Here is a 16362-nt window from a genome sequence, read left to right on the forward strand (position 1 = left end):
TGACTATCACAAAGCTTCATCTTTCAATGGATACGTGTCAAAGTTTGACAGCAATCGGTCGATTGGTTCGTTAGTTACAGCATTGAGAGTGAAGCAAATTTTGTAATTGTAAAAAAAAATGGAAAAATCCGAATTTCGTGTATTGAATTCCGATTTATTGATTGCTGGTTCGGTTTGAACAATATTTTGTTCATAGATGGATTCTACGGTACTACGAGCAGTATCGCTTCATTCACTGATATTCCGAGGTTTGTTTTGATGCTCATCAATACCTTTCAATTCAGGTGACGACCGTAAGTTCCACTACGACTCCTCGTTTGATCCGCTCGTGGAAAGCTCTGAGCATGTCACACACGATAGTTTGAGCGATATTCAACTGTTTTGCAATTGTCGCACTCGATCATGTTTAGTTCTCAGCGTGGGTATGCAAGTTTATTTTCTGGCTCTCGTCTTCTAGCTAGAATAACTTCTGAATCGTTGTACGAAAATCGATGAAAATTTCATCATTAGATCATTTTAAAAACAAATCGCATAAACGATATCTACAAAAAATAATGTTGCGAAAATTGTCCAGGAATGGAAACTTTTGCCACAGGGCTAATGGATATTCGTAGTAACGGCTATTTCGACTCAATACAAATAAGAAATCAAGACGTCAAGTAGAGGGATGTATTATAGATACACTTGAAATGGACACTCGGGAATTTATTGACAATTTTTTAGCAAAAATATACAAACTACCTAAAACAAAGCAAAAACCTTTTGAAAGTTGAAAAATGCATGGTAATCAAAAATACACTATCAATCAATTTTCGCAATCCGATTACAATAAAATGGACCGAAAATTGAAAAACCGATATACAAGTGTGAGGCAATTCTGGAGCACACTTAGTCCATAGTTCAAACCTTAAAATGAAAACTTTACTGTTGTCAAACGGTGTTCATTTTTAACGGAAGGAACATGTGTGAAATTGTAATTAAAAATAAATGGTTGAATAACAAAAATATGTGTCATCGTTTGCAGTATTTCAGTAGTTATCTTAATATTTGCTGTAGTTTTATGTCAATCTGGGAGCTGTTTTAGGGCCACGTAAACTTTCATGGGGGATGGGAGTGCAGCCGAAATGTACGCTCGGCAAAAATATTAGGTTGGGGAAAAAGTAATCCATTATTTTCTCGGTAACTGGCTTTAGTGATCAATATCTCGCGTACTATAGATCATACAAATTCAAGTTTAGGCTCGTTGCGAAGGTGACACTTAACACTAAAAAAAATTGTTGTGTTGTTGTTCGTTCCACTCAGTTGTGAGTTACAGGGTGTTAACAATGGAAGTAAAAAAAAAGAAAATTGCGTACGTTTTACACTTTTTCTTTGGTGAAGGCTGTTCAATACTACAAGATAGTACTAGAGGATAGCGACGTGAGCAGGAGTCGACAATCTCCTCGCACCATTGATTCGACAACCGACAACCTGCTACCTTCTAGTAAACAATATTGGAATACACAAAAATATCGGCTCAAGAGAGCGAAATAGAATTATGTAAATATATAATGTATTGTGGATGTCTAAAACCTCTTTATGTTGTACCTCTAAATGATTGATTATGTTTCAGACCACCAAGGCAAAAGGTTGCCATGATTGTCAATTTTATTTGTGTAGTTTAAGTCCAATAAATATAATTGTAATTTTGTTATAAATACTGTAGTGTAGTATTGTGAATATACTGTTGCTATTGAACATTAAGTGTTTTCATTTAAACACTGGAAACCTTGATTGCGAAGAAAGACAGGAAGACTACAGTTCAGCACCCGAGAACCAGATCCCATTCAAAGGCGAAAATGCTAGCCAGACCGCTGAAATTGTGAGTGTTGTTTATGGTGCCGTTACTGTAATGTTTAATTTATTTTTTCTTTTGTTTATTTTTTCTTTTTTATTTAAAAAATATATATTTTTAGTGCAATACTTAATTTCAATCTATACTGTAAACGCTGTGAACCGCTTGACACTAGCGATTGACTATAAACGACCAAAATTGGCCAACGCAACATCTCTTGCGTTCCATCAAGACAACGCAATGCCACACAACTCCGGGAGCTTGATTGGAATGTTTTCATGCATTCACCATATAGTCTGGACCAGGAACCAAGCGATTACCACCTTTTCCTCGTATTGTAAAACTTTCTGAGTGATAGAAATTGAGATCTAGAGAAGATTGTAAAAATCTATTGCTAGATTTTTTCTTGTCTTTTTCATGCAAAATAAGTTTTTTTTTCAAATGACTTTTAGTTTACAAATCAAATGATAAAAAACGGTTGAGAAGTTGATTCTGTTGAAAAAATCATGCTTTTTCGGACCAGTTTGACCGGTAAAGGATCAGTTTAATGACGAAATTAAAATTTTTTTACGAATTTTTGAGTAATTGCATAACTTTTTTCTGTGAAATTGCTGTACAAAAATTCCAAGTGCATACGTGTAACTTTGTGTGAAAATAAAATGTTAATTATCGAATGAAAACAACAAATTTTGTTTGACATAAGTGTTATGAATAGGGTGAATAATTTATCTACTATTCGTTATAAACAAATTAATTGTAATTTATAATGGTGATTGTATAAATGTATTCGTGAACCTGAACATGTATTTCCTTTAAGGGTCTGTTCAAAATATGGAAACTTTTATCCAGGAAATCATCTCTTGAAAACTTCTTGTTTATTTGAAATGTAGTCTTCGACGATTTTTGTGATTGTTCATGGGTTATTGAGATATTTTATATTTTAAACAGAGTGTACGTAACATTAATTTTAAAAAACAAAAACTTCTTTTTCTCAGGAATAATCCTTAGAATATTCATATTCATTTATAAAAGAATTTTCATAACAGCGCTTACTTTTGTATAGACTGATAATCAAACTATAGAAAACAAAATTCGAAAAAAAGCTATTCTTTGTAGCTTGATAGCTTGATGATTCTTGATAGCTCTTGAATTGTCGATTTTATGATAAATTGTGCATAGAACCATGTACAGGTCGAACTCGAATATATACAGACTCGACTATATATGATTCTATTATATAAAATTTTGGACTCGATTATATACAGTTTGATTTTTTTTGGTTACATTTCAAATATGACTTATTTCAAGAAAAAATGTAGCCTTTCGTTTGTTTATTTGTTTATTATTATTGGATTATAGGCCGTAAGCCCGCTATCCTTCTTAAAATTAACATGAAGACATCAAACACACATTTAAAACACATTTACATTTAGTTGGTTCCTTAAAAATAATCTTAATTTCCTTCGAATCTCTTCTGTTGTCATACTCACAGAAACCACATCTTGTAGCACGTTAAACTCACTCATGAATCTAGTTGTCGGTTCGTGCTGTATGTAGTTCCTGTGTCTTAGGGGTGGATTGAACACCCTCCGGCGACGAAGTGAAATGGGGATGGTATTAAAGCAGATCCGGTCGTTAAGACACGGACTTCTGATCCGTCCACTCAGTACATTGCAAAAGAATGTTATATCCGCGATCTTGTGTCTGCTGCTGATAGTATCCAGGTCTACCAAACAGCAGAGATCTTCATATGCTGGCAGGTGTTCTCCTCTCCATCCTAGATTTCTCAGCGTAAACTTCAGGAACCTTTTCTGGACATTTTCAAGTCTTTGGATGGGCAAATCATATTGCGGTCGTCACACCAGACTCGCAAAGTCGAGTTTGGACCGTACAAGAGTGGTGTAAATTTTTAGAATAACATGCGGATCGGAGAAATCTTGCCCGAAGCGACGAGTGAGTGCAAATAATTTCAATGCTTCTTTTACTATTCGTTCTATGTGACAGTTAAAGGAAAGGGATCGATCCATCGTCACACCTAAATCGCGAACATTCTCTATATGTTGTAGGTTCGAACATCCTAGCCTATAGTTGAATGTTATCGGCTGAACATTCCTTGTGTAGATCATGACGGAGCATTTGTTGGGGTTCACACTCAATCCGTTGCTCTCGACGAACCTCCCAAAATTGTGCAAATCCTTCTGAAGCAGATGGCAGTCATAGATGTCTTTCACGGGAAGAAACATGTTCACGTCATCAGCGTATATGAGGACTTTTGCGTTAGTCAAGAATGATGGTAATTCATCCATAACCATGACGTATAGAATAGTCCCCAAATGACTACCTTGCGGAACTCCGGAATGGAAACCAAAGGACCTAGATGTGTTGTTATGCACTTTTACGTATTGTGTTCTACTCTCTAGGTACGTTTTGATCCATTCGAACATATTCCCGTGAATGCCGAAATCAGCAACCGCGCGCATTATACTGTTTATTCCTACCACATCGAAAGCCTTACTCATGTCTGTATAAATACAGTCCACTTGACACCCTTTTGATGTACGATCAGTGACGGTAGAGGAAAATTCACAAAGGTTCGTCACAACAGACTTTCCTTTTAAGAAACCATGCTGTGTTTCTGAAACTCGGTCAATAATGCGCTCGTAAATGTGGAAGTAAACAAGTCACTCAAACAGTTCCGGTATCGCAGATTGAATTGCGACGCCCCGGTAGTTTTCAGCATGTGAACGAGAGCCCTTTTTAATAGATTGGAATAACATGTGAGATTTTCTACAGTTGCGGAAAGTAGCCGGACGAAAGCGAAGCATTGAATAGCATAGTCAGCGGTTCGACAAGTTCATCCTTAAATTCTTTCAAAGATTTTGTGGGGAGTCTATCTGGTTCTGCTGACTTACCCGAGTCTAGATCCAATAGACCTTGTTCCACTTCATGATACGATAACTCCAACAAGTCAGCGGTTCTGTAGATTGAAGAGTCGACGGTATTCGGTTGGTCGTTCTGATAAACGCTCATAAAATACTCTGCACAGAGCTCGGCGGTCTCCTGTCCACAAGTCGAAGATCGGTTACCATAGGTTATTACCTCCGGAATTCCACTGTTCTATACGTCTACTATTCACAAATTTTCAAAAAGATTTCGGATTTTCCTTTATCTCATTCTGGATCCCAGTGATGTACACTTGATACGCTTCTCTGTGTAACACTTTAAACGATCGCTTTCAACGTTAAGGTGAAATTTAAGTGGCTATTACATGTACAGTGGGGTAAAAATCGTGATTTTTGTAGATTTTGCTTGAATTTTCACCAGGAATTGTTTGTATCGATATTGCATCCAAATTAAGATGTATAAAAGTTAGGTGTCAAAACACAAATTGAAGAATGGTTAGAGAGCTTCAATTTAATTGATAGAAACGATCAAGTTTGATAGAATTTTTTGGGATAAAATTAATAATAATACTTTGAAAATTATTGACTCGCTTCCAAAATGTTATTCAGATCCACTAATTTAGATGTTCCACCACTATATCCTGTACTAAATTTTCTCATCTTTCAAATAAAAGCAACATAATCGCCAGTTTGAGGCAACAGAGTCCGAAACAAAAAAAAAGTTCTATAACTCTGTCATTGTTGAAATTCGAACAAATGCGTAGAATTTGTTTTTGTTTTCTTCAAATATGATCGTCTATCTTTTCCTGAGAGAATCTGAATGAATTTATTTTTTTCATATGAGAAAGGTGTTTTCTGATTTTGAGGGGATGAATAAAAAATCAAATTCTTCTTTTATGTTAAAAAAAACAAAAATACATGCATAAAAAACGATTGAAACATTTTTTTTTAAATCGATTATATACAGGATTTGATGATATACAGTGAAAAGAAATCGGACGCTGTATATAATCGAGTCCGCCCTGTACTGAATTTACTTTAAAATGAGTAGAAATGTTGTAAAAAATACAAATGTGGTATTTTTATGCAAGTGTATTTTAATTCCCTTTTTCCAGTGTGATCTATTATTTTTTTAACAATATCGTAGTGGACAAATTTTGACCAAACAAATAAATTTCCAATAATGATTTTTGAAATAAAGGCCCTATGTTTGGATACTAAAAAAAAAGCATTTCGTGAAATCACTACAAGTTCTAACTTTGAATAATAAAGTGATAATAAAAAGATAAATGGAACTACGGATGGGTTATACCTATGATATAATCGCAAGGTTGACGTAAGACTTCCGTTGGCTTAGTAATCATTTGTGTTTTTTTTTAATTAGCAATAATCGCACCTCGGATGTTCCTCATTGGGTAAGATATCGCTGCTGCGCAGATCTATCTTTTGTATGTATTCGTTAAATTATTGACTAAACTAGTGAATGAATGAAACAATTTGCGAATTCAATTGCAAACAAATCCCATTTTAGGTCAATTCATGCATTATGGTAGTGGTTATCACAGCCAATAGTCATCAACATTTTGCCTATTTAATCATTAATCGGTATGCGTAGAAGTTCAGTGATCTGGCAACATGAAGGGATATGCAGTCTTGAATAACCAAGCTAAAGCGTTATTGGTTTCGGAATCTGTGTTAGGAAAACACATTCCGGTTTGCAAAAATTGCAAGCGAGTACAAAAGTACTCGCAGCTTGCATCTCATTTACAATTCCAATTTCCCCAGGCTACATGGTTTTGAAATCTGTGTTAGGGAAACATTCCGATTTGCAAAGACGCAAACGAGTACAAAATTACCCGCTGCATGCATCTATTTTGCAATGCCAGTTTCCCCAGGCTCTATGGTTTTGAAATCTGTGTTAGGGAAACATTCCGATTTGCAAAAAATGCAACCAAGTACAAAAGTACTCGTTGATTGCATCTAATTTGCAATGCCAGTTTCCCCAGGCTCCATTGTTTTGAAGTCTGTGTTAGGGAAACATCCATTCATTCCAGCGATGGTACCTCAATCGTTGCGCAATCATAACTGAGTGGATTTCCGAGCGACACTCGCTTTCATACCGATTGATGTGATTTCAATAACCTGTTTTGAAAGCAATTTTAAGGCTATTGAGTTTTTGAATCAAAAAGTAACAAGCATAGAAATCGTAGACATTTAATTTTTCGAATGAAGTGTATATCATACCATTTCGTTCAGTTGTTTTGGAGCTATTAACGCTCAAAATCTCGTTCTCCGGCGTAACGCTTTCGTTTTCGAAACTTTGAACTTACACCCTAGTATAGAAACGAAAGACGTAGTCCTACGTCGAAAAGAACGAAAGGGAAATTGGGCAGCGGATGCACGATTCTGCGTCAAATTGCTTCAAATATATGAGTATCCTAACCAAACAGTTCAGGAATGAAAACAGGACGTAAGCCAAAAAAAAAAAGTAATCAAAAAGTCATATTTTTTGAAGAATTTTATTGAATGAATAAAACCGACGATAAAACCAATGAATGAAACATTTTTAGAAGTATCAGCTTTGAACTCCACAAAGAAGGTATGTTTAGATGCTGAGAAGACTTTGTGAAGGATACAGTGGTTTTTGGAAATTTTATCATAAAGTTTGTCACATTCCAGATAAATGTTCTGTTTGGCATTCTGTTTGGTTTATGGTTCAAACAATGAGTCACGGCAACACTTTGTCCAAAAAAGGATAATACCAGGTACTACCAGGCGAACACAAAATATATCAAGTAAGCTTTACGAATTCCTTACATTCTAGAAATTAGTTTTCCATTTTGAAAATATTTGAACACAGCGATTCACAACCGGGGAGGATTATTTGTTCCCCTTTCATGTAATCTATATGAACATGAAGTTTTTTTTGCTAATGCTACTTTGTGTTTCTGATCATTCAATAATGGACTTTAACTCTTTAATCTACAATGTCGAATTACACTCTTAGTGATTAGACTGTACTAGAACCTACAACATCGAATCTGACGCTATCGGAATTGAAATCGTAGTATTAGGCTGTCAAAAAAGTCCTGCGGTATTTTTTTTTTTTGAATCTTCAATTGTTCATAAAATTAGTTACAATCATCTGTTTTAAGTCAAATATGCGCCGTTTTGTTCGATGACTTGTTCCAAACGAGATGCCAGCTTCATAATACCCCTGTTATAGAAGCTCGCTTCCTTATTGGCAAAAAACTCGGATAGCCAATTTTCACAGGCCTCTTTTGTGGCTAACTTCTGACTACCTAGCTCGTTCGCCATGGACAAAAACAGGTGGTAGTTACTTGGTGCAAGGTCCGGACTATACGGCGGATGCAAAAGAACCTCCCATCCGAGCTCCCGGAGCTTCTGGCGCGTCGCCAAAGAAATGTGTGGCCTAGTGTTGTCCTGATGGAAGACAATGCGGCCTCTGTTTATCAAAGATGGCCTCTTCTTCATGAGTGCTACCTTCAAGCGGTCCAGTTGTTGGCAGTACAGGTCCGAATTGAGCTTATGGCCATAGGGAAGCAGCTCATAATTGATTATTCCTTGACAATTCCACCAAACACACAGCAGAACCTTCCTGGCCGTTAATGAGGGCTTGACCACCGTCTGAGCCGCTTCAGCGGGCTTCGACCACGACCGTTTGCGCTTCACGTTGTCGTAAGTGACCCACTTTTCATCGCCAGTCACCATCCGCTTCAGAAACGGGTCGATTTTGTTGCGATTCAGCAGCGATTCACATGCGTCGATACGGTCAAAGATGTTTTTTTGCGTCAACGTGTGTGGCACCCATACATCGAGCTTCTTTGTGAATCCAAGCTTCTTCAAATGGTTAATAATGGTTTAATGACTTATCCCCAGCTCTTGGCCGATGCTACGGCTGCTACTATGCCGGTCTTTCTCGGCTAATTCAGCGATTTTGTCGCAATTTTCGACGACAGGCCTTCCGGAGCGTGGCGCATCTTCGACGACCTCTACACCAGAACGAAAGTCGTTGTGCGGTGGAAATGGAAACTGTATCGGGTCCAAATTTTATTGGCAGCTTGAGATGCATTTTTGCCTTTGTCATAGTAGTACTGTAAAATATGTCGGATTTTCTCTATATTTTGCTCCATATTTGCGACACTATAACTCACGAACAACTTAACCAAACAAAACACTGTCATGGATTATATTATAGCGCGCAACCTTTCCAACAAGCTATAGTATGACTCGATACAATGAATACAACTAGAACTACGCGCTTACAACGACACCTCGCGGAAATACCGCACGACTTTTTTGACAGCCGAATACAAGTGGTTAATATAATACTGTTATATTTATCCTCGACTAGCCTTTCATTTTTCAATGTACTCCAACGCAATATTGATATTATTTTCCGTAGTTTTATGAAATTTTGCCTCCTGTATTCCATCCAAATCAACTAATGAAATATTTTTAAAATTAATAACTATTTTTGCTGCGAACTAATTGAAATGGAAATTATCTAAGAATTATTTGATATATTATACATTACGATTCCCTAATTCGCAAACGGTTTAAATTAACACAAATGGGAAGTACATCCATTTTCCCATACATTTATTCTGTGCATTTCTGTCCTTATCTATCCATACTTTACATTTCAAGGAATTGATGTATCCGTGTGGTATAATTTTGATATACTACTGCGAATAATGCGTGCGTAAATCGCTCGCTAGAAATGTAAACGCAGCGTTCGTTCATACGGACACTGTAGGGAGAAAGAAGATATGGCAAATTAACCCCGTCTATTTATAAAGTATAGTATAAAAAAAACTTTTCACGATTTATAATACTCAGTCTCGATCCAACTAGCGAGCAGGCAGCTGTCCCACCTAATGCTGACGTCACCCACAACGGTTTTGCTGACACAAACTTCAAAAACGAAATCGTTCCACACACTGGAATAGTCTAAGATGTTTAAATGGTTCAAAATCTGTTTACTGTAACCATTGGGAGAGTGTAAATATATTACATTGGGTTTTCTTGGATTGACAGCCACCCAATACAGAAAGTTTGTTGGTGTCTTTCGTTTACTACACAGCGCCAAAGAACCCGAATGAATCAAAGTCTCGCTCCATAGTGTTTAAAGTTGACTTCTTGTCTACGAAATTGTGTTACATTGAATAAAATTAATATCGATTATCATCAGCAGATCTTTAAAAGTCTTAGAACTGAACTAAGTATCTTACAATATAAACTGTATTTCTGCTATTATCCAGAATGGTTCTTTAAAGTTGCACAAATATATGGAGCCAACATTGACATTGTGAGTCCGACCGCTTACAATGACCGGAATATCCTCTCCCGAGGCAATTGGGGGGACACAAACCAGTGACGTTCCTCTGTTATTGAATATTTCATGTATTTTACGGATCGAATAGGGCTCGTAGAGAGGACGCATGATTTTTCACACAAAAATTCCCCATGAATAATGCGGTTTTGTGCGGTCCCTTGTAGCCCACCACAGAAGGAACCGACCGAAAGCGAACGACCGTCCACTCCGGGGGGACCAATGCGCTCGTGTATATGTATAGAAAAAACGAGACAAACGTTTAAGTTTAAGGGAATGGCCATTCCGTCCGGGAGAAAGTGGCGGAAGGGAATGGTGCGGGGAAGGTGCTTTTGTGTTAGTTTCTGCGAATCTTACCGTTCTTTCCGACCCAAATATGCAGGATAATTAACTCGACGGGGGCGACGGCATTGGGGAGGTGTGTGTGTGTGCGAAGGGCTCGGTCAACCAAAAACAGAGAGACAACCAGCTTTTGTCATTATCGTCAAAAAGTTACGATTCTCGGTCTCGGTTGGGGTTCGGGGGGTAGGCTTGGCTCTGAAGATCATTAAAAAACCCACAAGCTGGGTAGAAATACCCCGACTGCCGACTATTGACACAGTTCGGTCCCAGGTGGGAATTATTACGGGTGCATTAACTGGCGACCATATGCTGATGGAAACGGACGGATAATTAGCAATGTTTAATTCATCCAAAATTAATGATCAGCTCATAAAAAGCGATGAAAAACATAATGCGTCCCCATGAATTTCATTTTTTCTGTGGAACAACCCGATAGTCAACAGTAGTTTCCACAGCTTTGAACAGTTATCTACTGTGTTCAACCGAATTTGCATCAATCAAACCATGAAAAGCCTAACCTCTCACCATTTTAATGACGTACAAAGGATCGCCGGGAAAAAATGGAAAAGACTCGGAGTGCTCTCATGAAGCCTGAATGACTGAGCAGCTGAGAGACGTGTTCTAAAAGTCTCTTGAAATTAAAATTATAATTGAACATGGAGATAAGTGCTTGTCCTTGTCTTCGTCTTTGCTTTTTTTCCATCTCAGCTCGCTTCCCACTTCCTTCCCGTGGCATCGGCCAGGTTCGGCACACAGTTGCCAAGCAGGGCTGCGCGCTGGGACCTATTTTATGTAGTTTTAATGATGTCGCTTTGCACCTATTTTGGGCTCCTTCTCTAAGTAGCCGCCGGAGGGGCAAAGCTGCGGAAGGAAAACCGCTCATGCTAAGTGATAATGTCGACAGCATACGTTTTCCGCCTACAGAAGGGCTGCCGGTAGACTTCTGCTGAACTAGCAGTAGTGGAGTAGCGCTTCCAACAAGCAGACAGATTCACTTCGCTTGTAAATGCTAATTAATTAATGTTCATTTTTCATTAACTACCCAAGATTACAAATTTTATCACTTTTTATGCGGCCCCTGCTGGTGGGAAATATCGCATTGAGTGAAGGAGCAAAGGATTTGTTCGATCATTCGCAGCTCATCAAAATTTCACAAAATTAAAGTGCACAAACTTTTCTTTCTCTCCTTTTTCGTGAGCCCTTCAAAACAACAGACTCGATCTCTCAACGATAGGCGCAACTTCATTATCTGCCTTCAGCTGTTGCTGGTTTTTTTTGTCTCAACTAGCTTGACTGTGTGACATTATTATTATTTTTATTATTGTTGGGATAGAGCACATCCCCACGCTCGGGATGACGCCATGATTTGTTTGCTTTTGGGCAAATTGCTCACATCCTTCTTCGGTACGCCTTCGCACACCCCGCTTTATTGCGTCGGTCGGTTCAAGCTCATCGCTGGAGTTCAACTCATTTGCGGCTCTCCTCGAGCGGGTGGATTTTCGCTTTCCACAAACAAACAGCAGGCAGACTAGAGAGCGACCGAAGGATGAGTCATATTCTCTTTTTTTTCCTCCACAGCGCATGAAAATATACCGAGAGTGAAGTTCATAGCTTCGGGCTAAAAATACTCAGTCAATATTTGAGCAAATTCTCATATCGTCATCATCTTTTCTACCCCCACTTCGTTTCCCGTCACCAAGTGGGATTCGCCACTCTCGTCGTCTGTTCGGGGGATGAAAATGGAAAAAAAACATCGAAAAGAACTCAATAAAATCGAGCCAGCCTCTGGTCTGGCCCTGGCTTAGGGGGAATGATTAATATACTTCCTTTAATTTTTCGAAAACGGGGAAAAACCAAGCGAATGCTGCCATACTCTCGAACCACCAAATGGATTCGCATGTGTGGTGGAATCAGTAATATGAAATGGAAAAAAACCGCGTTCGCCAGGTCTGCTGCATGCACCAGCTGTCAACGTCACTTGCATTAAGAGAAGCGAAAAGGGGCTGAATGACGGATGTCATTCACGTGTACACAGCCCCAAGAGTCTGTTCTACCGGCATATATTTTATTTTTCTTGTAAAACTTAGGCTCGTGTTGAGGCTCGATGCTCGGTGACTCGTGGCAGCCGTCGTCCGATGACGGTGAGGGCCGGGAAATTAATTTAAATTTTCAAGCGTCAATTGAATTCAATTTTAATTTCATCATTTTTTCATCTGTTTCGCTTATCATCCGGGACGGCTGAGTGCTTTCGTTCCTGGGGAACAGCAGTTTAAGCGAAGTGTGTTGGCGAAGCCGCTCATCACTGTATTGAACAGAAGAAAAAAAACACAAACCAATGCACGAGCCATTGATTTACGTTATGAATATAATTGAATATCAATGTACAGCACTTATAGGGCCAGATAATACTGGGGGTAATGGGTAATACCACCACCGATTTCGTCCGGACTGCCTGTTTTGAAACTATGGCGACTTAATGTAATGTGACAAATTTCAAAATTTTGTCAAATTTTGGGTTAGGCTACATGAAAAGTCAGATGGAATTTATTTAGTGCTGTTATAAAAAAGCAATGATATAACTGTTCCTTTTTTGACAAATATACAGGGTTTTCCATTTCGGGCTTCCGAAAGTATACAGCCCTGCGCTGACAACCGTTTGACATAGCTGTCAACCAAAGCGTCATATCGTTAGTTGAATGTCTGCCATTTTACAATATGGATCGTTTTAGCATCGCACAACGTGTTAATTTTGTTAAATTATACTATAAAAAGGATGAAAATCGAATATACGTAACCCACATAAATTCGAAAGTCTTGATACTTTTCGAACAAAAGTAAAATAAGCAACTATAATAAAAAAAGTTTAATTATAACAAAGTTTGTTGTGAAAACAATGATTACAAAAGTTTAATTTTTTGTTAAACCGACATGCCACTATATACGCCATAATTAAGGATTTTGGGACCAGTTTCCAGTACAGGCCGGACTCGATTATATACAGTCTCCAATTTCTTTTCACTGTATATAATCGAATCAAAAAAGAAAAAAAAAACTAATTGCTCTATATACACAAATTCTCCTCTTACGGCAACTAAGTCGGATAAGTTCGGTACAACTGTACTGGATTCCTGGCCATTGTCGAATAGAGGGAAACGAGCGAGCAGATGAACTTGCCAGGAACGGCTCAAGCTCACCTTTCACTGGTCCAGAACCATTCTGTGGAATTTCTGACTGTGTGTTGAAAGGTGAGCTGAAGAACTGGGAAGACCGGGAAGTGTTAGCCAACTGGTTGGCGGTACAACTTAACCAGTCAAAAAAATTATCACGCCGAGTATTAAAATTACTCAACAATTGCTGAGTCTTAATAAGAAAGACTTAGGCACAATAACAGGCCTTATAACAGGACACTGTCCTAGTAAATACCATCTCAAAAACATAGGTTTAGTGCAAGATGATATTTGTCGTTTTTGTAATACCGAAAGCGAAACCTCAGAACATTTGCTCTGTAATTGTGGAGCTCTAACTAGACGCAGACTTCAATACCTTGATAAGGCTATTCTGGAGCCCAAGGAAATTTGGTCTGCGTCGCCGATCAGGATTATAAAATTTATCAAACAGAGTATTCCTGATTGGCACCTATCTCGCTATAGCTTTCAGTCTACTTCTTCATCAATAAGCAGTAGGTAAGCTTGAAGCGGAGTACAAAAAAAAATGGGATATACCACAATAGTTCAGAATAATGGACGCAGTGGTTCACATCCAACAGGGAAATATACACAAATGATGCACAAATACACAAATATGAAAGAAGAATTTAATTCTTGATTCATCCTCTTAAAGTCAGAAAATACCTTCCTCATATAAAAAATTATACATACATATTCGGAATCCTTCAGGAAGTGATAGAGGAACATATTGCATGAATAAAATCCTTCTACGCATTTGTCCGAATTTCAACAATGAAAGAGTTATTCTTTTTGTACCGGGCTGTGTTTTCCATAAACTGACATTACTTTAAAAAGTATGTTCCGTAGTACGATTCTGTTGTTCCAATTGAAAAGATAAGTGATTTAGTACCCGATATAGTTGTGAAACATCTAAAATAGTGGACAACTTTCGGAAGTTAAAATATAATAGTTAGTGTTTTCTAAACTGTTATTACTAATATAACCCAAAACATCCATAATAGACTTGATTGAAACTAATGCTCTCTAACCGTCCCACAAGTTGTTTTTTGACACTCAACTTCTATCTTTCTTAATTTCGCTCCAATATCATTATAAACAATTCCCGGTGAGCCTTCAATCAAAATCTTTAAAAATCACGATTTTTACTCCTAATAATAGGCAATTAATTTTTACCTTAACCTTGGATTTTTTGACGTGGGACTACGTCTAACCGGAGTATATGGGGGTGAAATGAAAACTTAAACAAAGAACATGCAGGAAAAAATGAAAGATTCCGAATGCTTATAACTCGAACATTTCGTACTGGATCGGAAAGATGTATGCATCAATTGATAGGGATTATTTCTACGCAATTAAAAAAATGTAATTTTTCTTTGGATAAACAATTGAAACTCTGTAAAATATTAAGCGTTATCTAAACGCCCTAACTGCCTCGTTTTGATTGGTCCGATTCACGGTTTCCCTAACACAGCCATCAAAACCAAGCAGCCTTGGGTAAATTCGCATTGCAAATACATGAAAGTCAGGGGTATTTTTGTTCGGACTGAAATGTGTTTCCCCAACACAGACTTCAGAACCAAGGTGCCTAAGGAAATTGGTATCGCAAATTCATACAAGTCGGGGGCATTTTTGTTCCGACTGAAATAATTTTGCCTAACACAAACTGCCAAACCAAGATATCTGGGGAAATCGGCTTTGCAACTAAATGCAAACTGCGAGTACGTTTGCATTCTTTGGTCTTTGTGCAAACTAGAATGTTTCCGTAACACGGTCTCCTAAACTTAGGAACCTGGGAAAATCGTGCAGATACTAGAGGCGAATGAACTTTCATGTTTAAATCCTTTATAGTATAAAAAGTAGAAGCTGAAGTTGTTGATTCATACTATCCGGAGGTACTTCTGCACCCGCATGTTTTTTTGCACTCTGTTCGTGCAGAAATCATTTTGAGCATCCCGAGCGAACGCGATCCACAATAGCCAAGTGATATTGTGTACTTTTTACTCACACAATATCACTTGGTCTGTTTCATGTTGAGCAATAACTCACAATTTCAAATCTCTCGAGAGAACAGGATTATTCTATTATTGCTTTGATCGAGTATTCGCTTTTACAGACTAAGAACAGCTGATGGTCAGCAGATGAAATGAACAGGAGATAGAAGTCAAGAATATACCGTCAGTTTTGTACGTTAAGGAAAATACCGTCAGTTTTGTCGCGTTATGTTTATATGTTGTGAATGCACTTCAAATTCAAATCTGTTTTCCTGTTAAGTATCCGAAACGTCTGAACGGTTGCGCGCGAACACACTCCTAAAAGTGTTTTCTTAACACGGATTGCAAGAGCGGGTACGAACACAACGCCGGTTATTCAAGATTGCATTGAAGGATATGCCTTCATATCTTCTGCTAACTTAATTTCTACGCATACCATTTGATGATTAGGCAAAATGTTGACAACCATTTGTTGCGAAAACGCCTATTGATTGAACAATATGCGTACGACGTACTTGTCAAAATCGAAACTGAGTGCCTGAAGTTCATCAAATCAAGCAAATTCGCGGTTCGAGAAGTACGTACACTTGAGAGATGCAACCTTCAGAAGGAAACGTAAAATAAAATAATCGTTTGATAATTCTTCCGTTCACATCTTTTGTCCTAGGCATCATACCAAACGACAAAGGACTGCCATTAAATTTACTTGTAACGAAGAACATAATCTATCACAATGCATGAGTTGACC

General features: G+C 38.0%; 1 protein-coding gene across 4 annotated transcripts in view; it reads right to left on the bottom strand.

Annotated features, from left to right (window-relative positions):
- The window catches only part of LOC129771832 (matrix metalloproteinase-2), a 475554-nt gene that overhangs the window by 288731 nt on the left and 170461 nt on the right, over window positions 1-16362 (bottom strand). The window lies entirely within an intron of this gene.

Source organism: Toxorhynchites rutilus, chromosome 2 (genome assembly GCF_029784135.1).
Source record: "Toxorhynchites rutilus septentrionalis strain SRP chromosome 2, ASM2978413v1, whole genome shotgun sequence".
Classification (NCBI taxonomy): domain Eukaryota; kingdom Metazoa; phylum Arthropoda; class Insecta; order Diptera; family Culicidae; genus Toxorhynchites; species Toxorhynchites rutilus.